The sequence below is a fragment of the Vipera ursinii genome (genome assembly GCF_947247035.1).
Source record: "Vipera ursinii genome assembly, chromosome: Z".
In the NCBI taxonomy this organism is placed as follows: Eukaryota; Metazoa; Chordata; class Lepidosauria; order Squamata; family Viperidae; genus Vipera; species Vipera ursinii.
Window position 1 is genome coordinate 26,190,453 of NC_139517.1, and position 18,713 is coordinate 26,209,165.

General features: G+C 41.1%; 1 long non-coding RNA gene across 1 annotated transcript; it reads right to left on the reverse strand.

Annotated features, from left to right (window-relative positions):
* Positions 1–8,329: 8,329 nt before the first annotated feature.
* Positions 8,330–11,767, reverse strand: LOC310649876. Its single transcript, XR_014494326.1, has 3 exons — positions 11,601–11,767; positions 10,914–10,968; positions 8,330–8,593 (listed from the first exon to the last, which is right to left on the reverse strand). It is a non-coding gene; the product is annotated as an uncharacterized lncRNA (long non-coding RNA).
* Between the last annotated feature and the right edge of the window lie 6,946 nt (positions 11,768–18,713).

The following is an 18,713-nucleotide window of genomic DNA, read 5'->3' on the forward strand; positions in this document are numbered from 1 at the left end:
CTATATTGGCATCAGGTGAAGCAAATGTAAGACTAGGCCAAAAATACTCAGCTGATGCAGAAATACGAAGAGGGGTCAGACAGGGATGTATTTATTTATTTATTATTTATTTATTTTATTACATTTATATACCGCCCTTTCCCTGAGGACTCAGGGCGGTTTACAGGGAGTTAAAAAACCAGCAATACAAAAGTTAAAACCAATTTTTAAAAAATTAAACTAACCCTGTGCAATTAAAACCCCGATTAAAATAAATTACTCCTCAGCCTGGGCCCGAGAGCTCAAAGAGCCAGGTCTTCAGGCCCCGGCGGAATGACCGGAGGTCGGGGTCAGTCCTCAGCTCCACTGGCAGCTGGTTCCAGAGGGCAGGCGCCCCCACTGAGAAGGCCCTATCCCTGGGTGTCACCCGCCAGCAATCTCTTAGCGGTGGGACCTTGAGCAGACCCTCCCTGTGGGAGCGCACTGGGCAAAGGGCATTTGATGCTGGCAGCAGGTGTTCCCTCAAATACCCCGGACCCAGGCCATGTAGGGCTTTATAGGTGATAACCAGCACCTTGAATTTCACCCGGAGGGCAACCGGAAGCCAATGCAGCTCGCGGAGTAGAGGTGTTACATGGGAGTATCGGGAGACCCCCATTACAACTCGCGCGGCCGCATTCTGCACCAGTTGAAGCCTCCGAGTGGTCTTCAAGGGCAGCCCCATGTAGAGAGCGTTGCAGTAGTCCAAACGAGAGGTCACGAGCGCATGAGTAACTGTGTGTAGGGCATCTCGGTCCAGATAGGGACGCAACTGGCGCACCAGGCGAACCTGTGCAAAAGCCCCCCTGGTCACGGCTCCTATGTGGTCTTCAAAATTGAGTCGTGAATCCAGGAGGACGCCCAAGTTGCGAGCCCTATCAACGGGGGGTAACACCTCACCCCCCCATCATTAGAGGTGGAATAATCTGGTTAGCCCGAGATGCCGATATGCACAGCCACTCAGTCTTGGCGGGATTGAGACGAAGCCTGTTTCTCCCCATCCAGACCTGAACCGCCTCCAGGCACCGGGACATCACGGCGAGGGCATCACTGGGTTGGTTCGGGGTGGAAAGAAAAAGTTGGGTATTAGAAAAAGGTGAAAGGATCACACACCTCAGTTCTAATTTACATGAAAGCTGGGACATGACTATTGAAGTAAAGACAAGGATAGAGAAAGCTCGAACAGCATTCTTCAAAATGAAAAAGGTCTTCAGCAATCATGACATAAGCCTAAGATTGAAAATCAGGCTTGTCTGATGTTATATTTTTTCTATCCTGCTCTATGATGTAGGGAGTTGGTCTCTGACAGAAGGCTACCTGAAGAGACTAGAAGCATTTGAAATGTGGATATACAGGTGGCTGTTATGTATAAGCTGGGTTGACAAGATCAGAAATCAGGAGGTGATAAGCTGTCTGGGAAAGCCAAGGGAAATCATCAAAACAATTAAAAAATGAAAATTAGAATATTTCAGACATGTGATGCAACACCCAGAAAAATACGGCATACTCCATTTAATCCTCCAGGGAAAGATTGAAGGCAAACGAGGTCCAGGCAGAAAAAGAACATCATGGCTTCAAAATCTAAAGGACTGATTTGGATAAAACTCAGCAGCACTTTTTCATGCGGCTGCTGATAAAAATAGGATCGCCAACATGACTGCTAACGTCCGATAATAGATATGGCACAAGAACAAGAACAAGAAGAAGTTATAATGCAACTCTCAAACTGGTGGAAGTGTATAATAGTAAATAACATGTATAAATTGTAGATGCTCTGAATTTCTTCCAAGTGCATCTCTAGAGATTGAGTCAAAAGTTTGCTTAAGACTAAAAAAAACAGAGAAACAGACTTTGATGGCTATGTCTTGTTTTATTTTGTAGACAGCAAAAAAACAATTTAGTAAGAAGGGGTAAATATGCTAAACTGGTGGCATTTAGTACAAAATGCAGAAAGCCATGAACATTTACTATTATACAAGTAAGTCTTCAATGTCACATATAGTTAATGGGGGAAAGGGTTTTATGTTTTCTGATGTTGGAAGAAAAACTAGCAAATAGCACTGAACTGTAAGAAAACAAAATATGTTCTATGAATATTATTCCCTAAAATAATTGAAGATTTCAGTGTTAAGATTAAAGCTTGTAGTCATAAACCTACATTTTTCTCCTTCCTCTGACCATCTTGACATTTTCCTATATGAAGAGCCTGAAAAATATATGTATTGCTTTCCACAGGCACAATCCAGGAGTAATTTGCATCATTACCCAACTATTGCTACAGAGGAATTCAGGAAGGCCACCACAATGCAATGTACAAACTGTACACCACACAATGTTACTACATAGGTCAGTAATACCTGTTGCACTAAATGGAATTCCACTCAAGGGGATCTTATATGCCAAAAGCAATCCTAGTATTAAGTCTAATTTTTGTTGTTAGCTGCGGAGTCGTGTCCGACCCATCACGACCCCGTGGACAATGTTCCTCCAGGCCTTCCTGTCCACTACCATCTTCTGGAGTCCATTTAAGCTCACGCCTACTGCTTCAGTGACTCCATCCAGCCACCTCATTCTCTGTTGTCCCCTTCTTCTATTGCCCTCAATCTTTCTCAGCATTAGGCTCTTCTCCAGTGAGTCCTTCCTTCTCATTAGGTGGCCAAAGTATTTGAGTTTTAGCTTCAGGATCTGGCCTTCTAAAGAGCAGTCAGGGTTGATCTCCTCTAAGACTGACCGGTTTGATCGCCTTGCAGTCCAAGGGACTCGCAGGAGTCTTCTCCAGCACCATAGTTCAAAGGCCTCAATTCTTTGGCGCTCAGCCTTTCTTATGGTCCAAATTTCACAGCCATACATTGCAACTGGGAAGACCATAGCCTTGACTGGAATACTGTTACCTCCACTAGCTTTGTTGTTCTTCAGCTTTCCTAAGGCCCATTTCATTTCACATTCTAGGATGTCTGGCTCAAGGTCAGTGACCACCTCATTGTGGTTCTTCAGGCACTTTGTCTCTCAGATCTAATTCCTTAAATCTATTTGTCACCTCTACTGTATATTCATCAGGGATATGATTTAGTTTATACCTGAGTGGCCTAGTGCTTTCCCCTACTTTCTTCAGTTTAAGCCTAAACTTTGCAATGAGAAGCTCGTGGTCTGAGCCACAGTCAGCTCCTGGTCTTGTTTTTACTGATTGTATAGAGCTTCTCCATCTTTGGCTGCTGAGCACATACTCAATCTGATTTCTGTGTTGACCGTCTGGTGATGTCCATGTGTAGAGCCGTCTCTTGGGTTGTTGGAAAAGAGTGGTTGCTATGACCATCGTATTCTCTTGACAAAATTCTGTCAGCCTGTGCCCTGCTTCATTTTGTACTCCAAGACCAAACTTGCCTGTTCATTCCGGTTATATTTTGGCTTCCTACTTTAGCATTCCAACCCCCCATGATGATAAGGACATCATTTTTGGTGTTAGTTCTATAAGGTGCTGTAGGGCTTCATAGAACCGGTCAATTTCATCCTCTTCAGCTCTGGTGGTTGGGGCATAGACTTGGACTACTGTGATATTGAATGGTTTGCCTTGGATTCGAACTGAGATCATTCTGTCATTTTGAGGATTGTATCCCAGTATTGCTTTTCCTACTCTTAATAAAAGAAGGCTACTCCATTTCTTCTGAGGGATTCTTGCCCGCAATAGTATACCTGATGGTCATCTGAATGAAATTTACCCATTCCTGTCCATTTTAGTTCGCTGATTCTTAAGATGTCGATGTTCAGTCTTGTCATCTCTTTTTTGACCATGTCCAGCTTGCCTTGATTCGTGGATCTTACATTCCAGGTTCCTATGGAGAAAAAATCTTTACAGCATTGGACTTTCCTTTCACCACATCACCACATCCACAGCTGAGCGTCCTTTTGGCTTTGGCCCAGTCGCTTCATTCTTTCTGGCGCTACTAGTACTAGCCCTCTGCTCTTCCCCAGTAGCATATTGGACGCCTTCTGACCTGAGGGACTAATCTTCCAGCGTCATATGTTTTTGCCTTTTGTTATTGTCCATGGGATTTTCATGGCAAAGATACTGGAATGGGTTGCCATTTCCTTCTCCAGTGGATCACATTTTGTCAGAAGTCTCTGCTATGACCTTTCCATCTTGGGTGGCCCTGCACGGCATAGCTCATAGCTTCATTGAATTACGCAAGCCCCTTCGCCACGACAAGGCAGTAATCCATGAAGGAGAAGTCTAATTTAATTAATACTAAGATATTAGAAGTTGACATAAATAACTAATATGGAAATTTCCCTGTCTGATTCGGGAATAAAGCTTTGACTCAGATGCAACCTACATCACAGATCTATTGCTTTAATTCTGATAATTAAATTTAAATAACCTGATGTAAAATTCAGCTGCATTAATGAAGCTGTGCTGCTCAAAAGATTCATAGTGCAAAAAGACTAAAACACTAGAAGATTAATTACTATTAAATGTAGATATTTTATTTAAAAGGATACTTGAAACACTAATGTATGCAGACCAAAATCACTGAGTTATGATTTAGCCCTATATCTTATGTAAACAATTTATCAAAAAAAAATTTCTTGTACTCAGTGCTATAAATTGCACCTCAGAGTCCATTTTGCACACAATTCAAGCAGATGATTCAAATTACTTTGACCTCAAACAGATGGTGCTATTATATTGAACAAGACTTGTTCTGCAGAACAGAAATGAAAAATGTGGGGAGATTGTTTTATTATTATGTTTTGGCTAAGCTTCTCAAATGTTTAAGCTACCGTATTTTCCGGCGTATAAGACGACTGGGGGTATAAGACGACCCCCTACATTTCCTGTTAAATTATAGGGTTTGGGCTATACTCGCCGTATAAGACTACCCCTCTTCCAACGCACACCAAATAAAAATTTAAAAACATCAGATTTGATTTTAATATGGTAATTTTAATTCAAATGCTTATGACATGCAGGTGCTTAGTAGGAAAACTGTCACTTATAAACATAAGGCTGTTTGTCATCAAACATGTAAACATAAAACAGTGCAAGTGGATTAAACTATAATAATAATAATAATAATAATAATAATAATAATAATAATAATAATAATAAGAAGAAGAAGAAGAAGAAGAAGAAGAAGAAGAAGAAGAAGAAGAAGAAGAAGAAGAAGAAGAAGAAGAAGAAGTTGGAGGGGACCTTGGAGGTCATCTAGTCCAACCCCCTGCTAAGGCAGGAAACCCTATACTATTTCAGACAAATGGCTGGCCAGTCTCTTCTTAAAAACTTCCAGTGTTGGAGCATTCACCACTTCTGGAGGCAGGTTGTTCCACTGGTTAATTGTTCTAAAAGCAGGAAGTTTCTCCTTAGTTCTAGGTTGCTTCTCTCCTTGACTAGTTTCCATCCATTGCTTCTTGTCCTGCTTTCAGGTGCTTTGGAGAATAGCTTGGCTCCCTGAGATATTGGATCACTGCTATCATTTCACCCCTCACCCTTCTCTTCGTTAAACTACACATACCCAATTCCAGCAACCGTTCCCTATTTTCCTAATTCACTTTTTCACTTTTCCTAATTCACTCTAAAGCTTTCCCTGCACAGAGCCTTAAGTAACACCAGCTGCTTGCAATTAGTGCAGGTTCGCATCCCACCAGGCTCAAGGTTGACTCAGCTTTCCATCCTTCCAAGGTAGGTAAAATGAAGACCCAGATTGTTGGGGGCAATAAGCTGACTTTGTAATAATGCTGCTGGGGGGGGTGAAAGCCCTAATAAACAGGCATATACACAGAATGAAGGCTATTGCTAAGCACATTGATTTGTGCTTTAAATTGTAAGCCACCCTGAGTCTTCGGAGAAGGGCAGGATATAAATGGGATTTTAAAAAAAAAAGACCAAATGGGAGATCCACTCCAGGTTTTCCAGCCAGCCTGCCCAGTTCCTGAGTCAAATGTGTCCTTAGAGCTAAGCCGCTGTTCTGGCTGCTGCCTTCCCCACCTGCCTTTCAAGTTGGGATATACTACAGCTGCTCTTCAACTTTAGAAGGAAAGATGCCCAGACCCCAGCCTGTAAAAAATCACAGACTGCAGCTTCTTCTCCAATTGGTCCCGCTTTCCCTGCGCAGACTAAATGGGAGATCCGCTCCAGGTTTTCCAGCCAGCCCTGTCCCAACGTTTTCAGCACCCGCCGTATAAGACGACCCCTGACTTTTGAGAAGATTTTCATGGGTTAAAAAGTAGTCTTATACGCCGGAAACTATGGTACCATTCTGAATTTTCCTCAGCTGAAATTTTGGGTAGGTTTGTGGCCTACCAAATGGGGACTAGAAACTTGCACAAGGCTTTCTGGGCAGCAACTGCCCATCCTATGAAAAACAAATTGTGGGAAAATATTATAAAGTTCGCAATAGGATGAAATTATTTTTCAGATTCCATAATCAACTGAGAAACGGCTAGAGTCAGATCATTTCTCCACTTTAACCTCAGAATCTCAGATACTTTTTTCTTCTTATTTGTTGTTGTAGTAGTAGGCCCTTTCCCGGGAGAATTGCAGGCTGCCGTAAGATGCCACCGGCTGCTGCCAGCCATTGTATGTCTTCTGCCGGCCCGAACGAGCCAGCATAAGTTGCACGCCGCAGGCCACAGCAGGCCCAACATCAGCAGCTTTGCAGGCTGCTGTGGGATGCCGCTGGCTGTTGCCGGCCATTGTAAGTCATCCGCCTGCCCGACCAAGCCGTCCCGTTCGGCTATTTCATGTCCAGGAGCCTTGCCGCCCCGCCGCCTCGCCGCCCCCTCTAGCGCTGCCCCGCCGTCATCTCCAGCACTCATAGGGGCTCCACCAAAGCCTCAGAGGGTCCTGTCACCCATCCAGGCTAGAGAACAACACCCCCATGCAGGACCCCATGCCAAACTCGCTCCCCTCAATCTCCGTGATCAGCTACGAGTGGCCATCTTTTCTGGAGGCGTGCAAGCAACAACTGCCCATGGTGCACTACAATAGCCAACTATTATGTATTTAAACAGTGGAAGTATCGTGCCACTGCAGGTTTGACAAATTTATATTTCTGAGCTACATTATTCAGTAGTTTTAGAAGCTATAACTATTGGTGGGGCTGAGACAGTGACTGGCCCAAAGACTCCTACCCTGACTTTCATATTTAAGAAAGGACTAGAACGTACAGTCTCCTGGTTTCTTACTCAACCCCATACCATTATATCAGTTGAAATGCAGCCACTGAAAAGCAGTAATTGTTCGACCCATGCAGCTATATGACATTAAACTAAAGGAACATTTTGAAATGTAAAAGAAAACTTTTCGCTGAAAAATGGAAGAAAAGATGACAAGCTTACAGCTTAGGACTTCTTGCTTAATTCATAGTTAAGAACAAGAACAGGTGTGCTTTGGGTAGAATATTTGCAATGATCTGTATGAACCCAACTCCCCCATCTTTATAAATTTCTTAAGAAAGCTGTGGTGTTTGTTTTTTATGTCAAAATAATAATCTTGCCTTTTATTTGTGAGTTGAAGATGGCAATGAACTCATTACAAAACTAAAAGTGCCTAATTACAAAATGTGATCAAAATTTGGGTGCTTGCAGGTACACCCATACCCTTATGACTGAAGGAGCACTGCAACTCCCCACCAGCACCATTGTGGACTATAAGGAGCCTTGGACAGCTAGCCTTGGACATGTGGAAACTTGCTGCGGGTTGAATGGTTTGGAAGGCTACAACCACCAGTGTGTGTGCCTCCTCCATCTCTTCCCATACCACTCCAGAGAGGTCTGCCCTGCCTCCCACCTTGCCTGTCCTTTTCCTTGCAGCTAGTGACAGGCAGGCCCAGCAGATAGGAGGCTCAGCTAGAGGCTAGCAAAGGCAATCTGCCTTAAGGCTGATTTTTGAGACTGGAATCCAGGCAATGAAAAAGGAAGTGCTCCAGTTTGATGCTTGGTATATTTATTATCAAGAATCAGCAGTTCAGAAATGATCAGGAAAAGTCCAGCAATTCAAAGCAAAAAACCCCACCCTAATCACATATATTTGCATAGGAATCGACAAATGGCAGTTAAAAAAATAGACATTCAGATTGATTGATCAATCAGTAGCTTAAACATGAGCTATAAAGTATTCTGATGGTGAGGAAGCTTTCCTTCTGCTAAACCTTACAGTGTTGAATGCTACAATGAATAAAGTGACATAAAAACATTTTAACAGTTTTTTTTAAATATTGCATGGCAAATCAGTTTTTAAAAAACTATATCTTAAACCTTTAAGCCTATAATATTCTGAAGATAAGAATTTTAAACTAATAATAAAATGGCAGAAAATTCATGGATTTCTTCCCAAGTTTGATGGCACAGAAGAAGTTTCCCTGGAAGCTGCTAAAAATTATACAGCAAACATGTGGAGTTTAGAAGCTAGCCACATCTGGTAATAAAATATTTACTTAAGTAATGCAAAGTCTGGTCAATTCTACTGGTAACAAGCCTAGACTAATAATGTTTGTGAAGATAAGGTGACAGATGGCATATATCATAACTTTGAGTGGAAAATTATCATCCCTGGAATCAAAGTATTGATTTTGGTAATCTGAGGGGAAAAAAGAAATAATACAGTTATATCATAAAGTTCAAGAGAGTTCAAGATTTCTACTTATAGCAAGTTAAGATAACTTAAAAAACAGTTTAAAGACTTTTTGTGATCTGTTTTATTTGGCAGGAACAAAAATCATACCCAATTCATTCATAAAGGATAAAAATGCTACATTTAGTACAAAAGATACCTCGCTATAGAGGTATCTAGAAGGGCCACCACAATGTAATGTACAAATTATATACCACATAATGACCCAATATGAGGAACAGGTATCAATTGCTATTAATTTTTTTTTATTTTTTAATGGCAAGAAATGGAACTCACAGTGGCTGCGAGTGTAATACTTAATAAATTTTAATATTTTAGAAATAAAATGATTTGGGGGCACTAAATGGAATTATGCTCAATGGCATCTTATAGGCCAACAACAATTTGAGTCTAATTTTCTTAATAGCTAAGATACTGGAAGGTGGTATAAATAACTAATGAGGAAAGTTCCCTGTATCTATAAATTCTGGTTCAGGAACAAAGCTTTGGGAAGGCTGGACTCAAATGGAATCTACTTTGGAGGATTATTGCTTTGATTCTGATAATTCAGTTTAAATTAATCTGCTGCAGAGTGGGTTTGGCAAAATCCAGCTGCATTAATGAAGCTGTACTGCTGAAAAGATTCTTATTGCAACAAGACTAAAATGATGAAGGATTAATCTTTAGATGTAGATATTTTATTAAAAAGGAGGACTTGAAGTGTTAAAGGAATAAGTGGAGAAATCAATCTATATTTTATATTAGTTTTTCCTTGTAGTCAGTCCTAGAAATCACACCTTAAAGTGCATTTTGTACAAATGCCGAGTCAATGTTTCAGACTGTTTTGGCTTCAAACCGATGTCTGATTAATATTTGTGCTATAATGTAAGAGAAGAACTGTTCTGCAGAATAGAAATGAAAAATGCAGGCAGATATTTTTATTAGGTTCTAGTGCTAAGCTTCTTAGACACTTAGACCAGGGCTTTTCAACCAGCAGTACGTGTATCCCTAGCCAAGTGTAGCAGGGGAGGGAACAAGTTAAAACAGTGCTGCCTAGGGCTGGAGGAGATCAGCTGAAGCTGCAGAGCTTGGCAAAAGCCCCAGGATTTGCATGCGTGGCTACACGCTGGTTGGAGCTTCTGGTGCACCCAGAAGAGGAAAGGAGGAGGAGGAGGGTGGAGAGAGGAGAAGATATAAAAAGAGCATGTTTTGGCAGGAGAGGGGGAGAAAAAAACACAGAGAAAGAGAGAGAAGAGGCTTTTGTTAGCGAAGCGGTGAAGAGAGAGAGAGTGAGAGGCCTTTGCGAGCAAAGTGTGAGTGAATGAGAGAACAAGAGAGCAAGCAGGGTGCTTTTGCGAGCAAAGTTTGAGTGAGTGAAAGAGCAAGAGATGGGCTTCTGCAAGCAAAGTGTGAGTGAGCGAAAGTGTGTGCAAAAGAGAGAGCAGCTTTTGCAAGCAGCAGTGCTTTTTTTGTAAAAAAAAAAAAAAAGTGCCAGAACTCACACATGTCATAAAACCCGCCTTGCCTACCCTGCAAGGTTCCATCCAAAAATGGTGCCGGAACTCCATTTTGGGCGTTCTATGACAAAAAAAGCCCTGGCAAGCAGTGTTAGTGAGTGAAAGATTGAGAGAGAGTGAATGAGCGGCTTTTGTGAGCACAGTGTGAGTGAGTAAAAGAGCAAATGAGAGGCTTTTGCAAACAGAATGTGAGTGAGTGAAAGAGCGAGAGAGGGGCTTTTGTGAGCACAGTGTGAGTGAGTGAGAGAGCAGGGGAGAGGCTTTTGCCAGCAAAGGGTAAGAGACAGAGTGGTGGGGGACTTTTGCGAGCAAACGATGAGAGATAAAGGGAAAAGTGAAAGAGAAGAAGGGGGGGGAAATGCATTTATTTCTGACTTCCTCTGTTGCAGTGGAAGGAAGCATTAACACTGAACCTCAACTTTTTACTTTTCAATAATATTATAACTAGCCAATAATATTATAAGTAGCCACAAATAAATCTAACCAGTAAAGCCCAAAATCCCCCTCCCTTTTTTTTTAGTTATCACGTTTTTGACACCTTGCTAAGCACTGGTGGTACTCAAATATTGTCATGTCCTAAAAGTGGTACAACCTGTAAAAAGGTTGAAAATTTTGGTGTCTGCAAAATTTGCATGAACCTTGGCAAGCAGCAGCACTTGTCCATCTTACTCAAGAAAAAATGGTGAGACATTAGATATGTTGTAATACGTTATATTACCCAACCTCAGCCTCTAAAGCATTTCCTTCTTCCTTATTTTTTTTTGTCCTACCTGAGGAATGACATCTATTCTTTGACAGGCCACACTGGTTTATATGAACCTAGTCCTAGAAGGAATGGTAGATGGTCAATTTTTTAATATACAAATGGTAGATACAGTTCAGCAGTAAAAAAAAATAAAGTAAAAAAGAAACACCATTTCTTCATTTAAGAGCATTTCTTATTACTAGTTCTTATATGTTCCTATAAATAAGGACCCATTTACAGAAAATCTGCATTCTCTCCTGCTTTCATAGGCTACAGAGCAGTAGAAATTGCTACACTGACATAGATGCTGGGTTAATTGATTTGAGTATACACTAATTCTCCTCAAATGTCTCAGTGTATAGATTATTCTCATAATTGCTTTGTTTCATTGTCAAGTGGTTTTGCCAACATTCCTGAGCTGTTTTCTTTTCATAGCTATTGTGACCAGAACTATTTTGATCAATCTGTAGAGAACATGAGGATATACATCTAGGTCATTTTCTCCCCCTGCCCCCCCTCTCTCTTGCCCCATCTACCTATGAACCTGTTCCGTAATCTAGGACCATTGAGGTCTGAGACACTAATATAACTGAGCCCTCACTTGTTTATGCTTTTTCTTATGAATTAAAAAGTCTCCTTATTTTCTTTTATGTACAGGTTGCCTAGCCATGCCAATAATAACAAATAAGCTAACATCACACAGTTATCTTACTGGTATCAGCACAGTAGCTCCACCGCTTATCTTTATCATAATTACTGGTTGTTGCACACCAGAATGTTCCCTCTTTTTCATCTTTATTGATGCAAGAGTAAAATGTACAGCCTTTGTACTTAAAGGGGAAAACACAAGAATGTCCTCCAGAATTACCTCCATATTCTAAATACAAGAGAAGACATTAAAACATACAAACTGTCTTAGCAATAGTTTACATCACATAACTTTAGATTTTAATTTCATAACAGTAAGATAGTTTTCTTGCTTTCCAGAAAAGTAAAATATCAATGCATTCAATGTACACTGAAGCACCTGTATATGTCATTTTAAAGTGCTGACTGTAAATGATAAGAAGGTATCATGAAAAAAATATTCTAATAGTTTTATTAGTTTATCAGTAATTATAATGTAAAATTTGGGAAGCTCGCTAAAGGTGCATACAAACACTCTGCAATGCCTGTCTTAATTCTATACCAGATTAGTCTTATAAACCTAGAACTAGGGAGAAACTGCCTGACAGCTAGAATAATTAACCAGTGGAACAACCTGCCTCCAGAAGTGGTGAATGCTCCAACACTGGAAGATTTTAAGAAGAGACTGAACAGCCATTTGTCTGAAATGGTATAGGGTTTTCTGCGCGAACAGGGGGTTGGACCAGATCAAGGTCCCTTCCAACTTTATTGTTGTTGTTGTTGTTGTTTTATAATGGGAATCAGTTAACTGTTTCAGAAATAACAATTGTTGCTTCTCCTAACCCTACTGAATAATGTAACCCAGAAATGTAAATATGTCAAACCTTTGGTGGCACAATACTTCCACTGAGATTTATCATAGTTTGCAGTTGTGGCACACCATGGGTGGTTCTGACTATCAACTTCAGTGCAAGAATAATAGGATTTTCCCTTGTAAATAAATGGGAAGACGCAGGGATGAGGAACTAAAATGGAAAAAGAAGACAAGATCAGAATTGAAAAAACCTCCCTTCTAAGCATTCATTCCCTTGCTTTGGAATCAGGAATGGGAATCAGTTAACTGTTTCAGAAATAACCATTGTTGCTTCTCCTAGCCCTACTGAATAATGTAACCCAGAAAAGTAAATATGTCAAACCTTTGGTGCCACAATACTTCCACTTCCACTGAGATTTATCATAGTTTGCAGTTGTGGCACACCATGGGTGGTTCTGACTATCAACTTCAGTGCAAGAATAATAGGATTTTCCCTTGTAAATAAATGGGAAGATGCAGGGATGAGCAACTAAAATGGAAAAAGAAGAGAAGATCAGAATTGAAAAAACTTCCTGCTGAGCATTTGTTCATTCCCTTGCTTTGGAATCAGCAAACCAGCCATGCAATTGATCCAAACAGTGTATATATTTTCTAAATTAATATTCTCTGAAAATTAGTCTTCTAAAATAAAGATCAGTGATATACTGTCCCAGGTGAAATGAATCAACCCAAAATATTTGACATAGTTCCCTTACCTGTTGCAATGAACAATTGAAAAAGAGTACAGAACAAAAGGAATGCTGTGGTTGACGCCATTTTCTCTCTAAATGCACTTGGAGAGTACCGTGTTTTTATATGTTCTCCAAAGGTATCCCAGAGGTCATCAGCTTCCAATGTCTACGTAATTATTAGTAATAGAATATGTAAGTTGGCAGCTGCTGTAAATTTGTTCTTCATACAGGAGCACTTTCTCAGAAATTTATTCAAGGTGACCAACTTCCTCATTAGATTGATTTCTTTTTCTCACCAGGCACTCAATACTGAGAACAAGTAATAATGTTTCATTAAATTGAGTCAAAATCCAGATATTGCTGTAAAAGGGCTACTGCTGATTCAAGTTGCAGTATTTGTCTTGTAGCTGCATCAAAAAGTTTAAACCAGAAACTTCCCCCCCCCCAAAAAAAAAATCTTCTGCCCTCCATATAAGTGGATGTAAATTTTCATAGTTAGGCCCAAGATCTGCAAAAGAAGTGTAACCTAGGAAGTTATGCTATTATTAGGAAATTAAACCCTATTTCTCTACAGAAATAAAAAGAATCTGAATGTTAAGGAACTAGTTGTATAACATGATAACTTAGAAGAAGATGAACTAAGATTCTGGGTTGGAGAGGGGTAGATGTCAAAAGTGATATAATGACAGAGAGATCCATGTGCTCTGCTTCCTCTGAACATGTTATCAGCACATGTATAAAAGAGGTCAGGGTTTGTTTCATAGTACTCTATCCATCATCCTGCTAATTTTGATTCTCTTTGTGGACGTTACTATTCATATGCAAATAAAGATGAGAAGAGAAAACTCTTTGGAAAAGATTTGGGAACAGTTAAAGGAGAAAGGAGAAAGGGACAGCAGAGGATGAGGGGAATGGGACAACTTGCCACAGCAAATTCACTGTGGCCAACTTGCTGCAGCCAGCTCGCCGTGGCCAACTTGCCACAGCCAACTCACCATGGACAACTTACCATGGGACAACTCACTGCAGAACAATTTAACAATTCTGTTTAATTATTTAAAATAAATTTTTAAAAAATATTTTAATTTTTGTCAATCGCATTGCATTCTGTCCCTCCTTTTACATCCTTTTCTTAATGATTCTATTCCACCATTTCTTTGTTATTAGTGTAATTTTTGTCCAGCAACAAGTTGTCTTGTGGTGAGTTGTCCTCTGGTCAGTTGGCTATGGCAATTCAGCAATGGCGAATTGTCATAGAGGGTTAGTTAATGTCATTGATGCAATGAACATGGATTTAGATGAACTCCAGAAGACAATAGAGAACAGGGGAGCCTGGCATGCTACGGTCCATGAGGTCATGAGGTGTCAGACACAAAAGAAGAGAAGGACGAGGGGTGACATGATAGCAGTGTTCCAATATCTCAGGGGCTACCACAAAGAAGAGGGAGTCAAGCTATTCTCTGAAGCACCTGAAGGCAGGACAAGAAGCAACGGATGGAAACTAATCAAGGAGAGAAGCAACCTAGAACTAAGGAGAAATTTCCTGACAGTTAAAACAATTAATCAGTGGAACAACCTGCCTCCAGAAGCTGTGAATGCTCCAGAACTGGAAGATTTTAAGAAGAGACTGGACAGCCATTTGCCTGAAATGGTATAGGGTGTCCTCCCTGAGCAGGGGGCTGGACTAGATAACCTCCAAGGTCCCTTCCAACATTATGATGATGATGATGATGATGATGATGATGATGATGATGATGATGATGATGTGACTGAACAAAACAACCAAAAAATGTAAATAAAGATAGAGATTATTGGAAGAGCTAGGGGCTTCCTCACAGACTCTGGAGCCCACAAGGAAATCAGACTTGGGGACCTCTAGAATGGAGGGAGGTTTTCCCAAAATATCATTCCTTCACTGCTGCAGAATGTTACAAAATGAGGAACAGTTTGTCAATTTACCCAATAATATTTTTCTATCGGCCAAGGGATGTGGTGGCTCAGTGGGTTAGGACGCTGAGCTTGTCGATCAGAAGGTCGGCAGTTTGGCGGGTTGAATCCCGAGTGCTGCATAACAGAGTGATGGCCTGTTACTCATCCCAGCTTCTGCCAACCTAGCAGTTCGAAAGCACGTAAAAATGCAAGCAGAAAAATAAAGACCACTACGGGGGGAAGGTAACAGCGTTCCGTGCGCCTTTGGCATCTAGTCATGCCGGCCACATGACCACGGAGACGTCCTGGGACAAGCACTGGCTCTTCGGCTTTGAAATGGAGATGAGCACTGGCCCCTAGAGTTGGAAACGACTAGCATGCATGTGCGGGGGAACCTTTACCTTTACCTTATTTTTCTATCAGCAGCATCGAGGTGCAAACCAACCCAGTGATGCCCTCGATGTGATGTCCCATTGCCTGGAAGCGGTACAGATTTGGATGGGAAAGAACAGGCTCCGGCTCAACCTGGCCAAGACTGAGTGGCTTTACGTACCGGCATCTCGTTTAGTCCAAGAGGTTCCATCTTTGGTTATAGGAGGAAAGATGTTACCTCCCATTGATAGAGCACTCAATCTAGGCGTCCTCCTGGATTCACGACTAAGTTTTGAAGATCATATTGCAGTTGTGGCTAGGGGGACATTTGCCCAGATTCGCCTGGTACGCCAGTTACACCCCTTTCTGGACTGAGATGCCCTACGCACAGTCACCCACGCACTCGTTACCTCCCGTATAGATTACTGCAATGCTCTCTACATGGGGCTGCCCTTAAAGACCACCTGGAGGCTTCAGCTGGTGCAGAGTGCGGCTGCACGGGTAGTGATGGGAGCACCCGATACTCCCATATTACACCCCTCCTGCGTGAGCTGCATTGGCTACCGGTTGCCCTCCGGGTGAGATTTAAGGTGCTGGTACTTACCTTTAAAGCCCTACATGGCTTAGGCCCGGGATACTTGCAGGACCATCTGCTGCCGGGAACGAATTCCCATCGCCCAGTACGCTCACACAGAAAAGGCCTCCTCAGGGTACCGTCGGCTAGACAATGTCAGCTGGCGACCCCCAGGGGGAGGGCCTTCTCTGTGGGAGTGCCAGCCCTATGGAACCAGCTCCCCCATGAGCTTCGGATGGCCTCAAACCCTCCTTTTCCACCTGGCTGACCTGGACTGACAGGGATTTTAATTATGTTTTTAATTTTTTAACTCTAATTTTTAATTTATTTTAATTTTAATTTTAATTTATTGTACAGAGGCCTTTAATTTTAATTTTATCTTAACTTCTGTATTTATTGTATGTTATTGTTGTTAGCCGCCCTGAGTCCTTCGGGAGATAGGGCGGCATATAAGTCCCAATAATAAATAAATAAATAAATAATAAATAATGTGGTTTTTTTGAAGTTGTAGAGCTAACTAGGACCAGGTATTCTTTAGTCTCCATGGTCTCCTGAAAAGATGTTATTTTCTTGGCTGTTCATGGCATATTCAAGAAGCCTTCACTAGCACCAATGTTCAAAACCATTAAAAATCTTTTCTAGTCTGCTTCAGAACTTTACCTCCATAGATTATCAGAGGAAACCATTGACCTACATATTCTGATTTTTGTAGTTATAATGCATCAAAGCATTTGTCTATCTTTTAAAATGCTCTCATGGCTATCCTATGACACACCGATTCAATTAGTCACGAAAAGAAGCATGCTTAACCAAACATTCCAAGGAAAAATTGGGAAAAAGGGCACTCCCACAATGCCCTTGCCAGGAAAGCCTTAAACTAGTTTAAAACTACTCTTTGCTGATTAGGGAGCCTTAGCTCAGCTTTAGCAAAGTTTATCATCCATTTAATCTAAATTGCCCATGATCATAGACTGCTAGTGGACAATTCTCCTTTATGCCAGAAATGTAATTGCCAATTATTTTATATGGCTGGGTCTTTTTCAACATATATACATTTTGGAAAACTTTAAAAAAAATTAGAAATGGACACCTATGCACACACAATGATCATCTTTAAAGGAAAAGTTCCTTTTTTGCATTTTCCTGGCTTTGATTCCCTAATCTCTGTGCAAATTGCACTCTTGAAGCAACACAATAAAATAATGGCTAAAATATTTACTTTATATACTAAAATGTCTGATTCACAAATAAGCAGAGCCAACTTTTTAACAATTGCTATTTTAATATCCTTGAGCTATTCATTTAAGCAGTGGCAATTACTTGGCCAACCTTGTCTGCAAGCTAAACAGGGTCAGATCTAGTTTATGTTTGGATGGGGGACCACCAGAAAATCAAAAGGCTGTCTATTGGACTGAAGTAAAATACCTAGACATACACACCTAAAAATGCAGTGACATTCAACAGCATACAATATATTGTTGCCAAGGAAAGTGCACATATATTTCTATCCCATTTTGATTTCGATGAATTCAGCCTGGCAAACACACCTAGTTCTCCTATATCCTGTTTTCTCCATAATAGTAACCCTGTGAAATCTATGGGGCTGAAAGAGAGTGACTGGCCAAAAGACCTCTAACTGAATTTCATATCTAACAAAGAACTAGAACTTATCTCCTTGTTTCTAACCCATCCCCATCCCCATTTGAAATGCAGGCCCTGAAAAACAGTAATTGTTTGACCCATGCAGCTATATGACATTAAATATTAGGAGCATTGATAATGTAAAGGAAAGTTGTTGAAAAGAAATATGAAAACTGAGAGGAAATAATGACACAGTCAAGAACAGGAAGGGATGTATTTGTTCAGAGTGTTTGCAATGATTTGCATAAATTCAACTTCCCCATCTTGGTCTATTTATCAGAAAAGCTGCCCTTGCATTTTCTTTGTGGGTTCAAGATGCTAATCAATGGCGTTCCTCATTGCAGATTTACCCTTTGTGAAATGGGTTGAATAGTGCTTAACTTTTCAAATGTCACCCAGTGGTCTTCAGAGTGAGATGAAATTTAAACTTGGGACTCTCTGACTGCAATACAAGTAGTTCTTGACCTATAATGATTAATTCAGTGACTATTTGAAATTACCACTTACAATCCCTGCCCAAAGGTCCAACCAATGCAGCCCCATAGTGATGTGATCAAAATTTGGGTGCTTGGAGGCACAGCCATCTTTATGATGGAAAGAGCACTGCAACTCCCCACCAGCACTACTTTGGGCCTCTTGGGAGCACAGGAAAGGGATTGGGGGCCATTCCACTTTTAGACCACGCTTTTCCATTTAAGCAATTTTAAGATGTATACACATCTAGTCTTCCAATATCATGGAATTTCCGAGTGAGGCTTCAAATCCACACATCTTAATGCTGGGATCCCCAATCCCCAGGTCACGGCCCATTATTGGGCCGTGACCTTTTCACAACCAGGCCATGCGAGTGCCAGGCCAGAACACACATGCCCGCAGCTCAACTTGCTCACTCGCATGGCCCTGTTTCCCACACACACACACACACTGGGCTGCCAAGCTGCAAATGTTAGGGACCACTATCTTAATATTCCCAGGATGGAGAAACACCTTTTCTAATTAAACTTTACATAGTTCTTATTTTGCAGAACCCAAATCTGTTAGGGCAGCTTAGTTTTCAGTCAGATCCAGCTCCTCAGTTTTGCTGTACTGTAATGGTTCCCCACTGTCCCATCCTATTGGTAATATTCTTCAGGGATG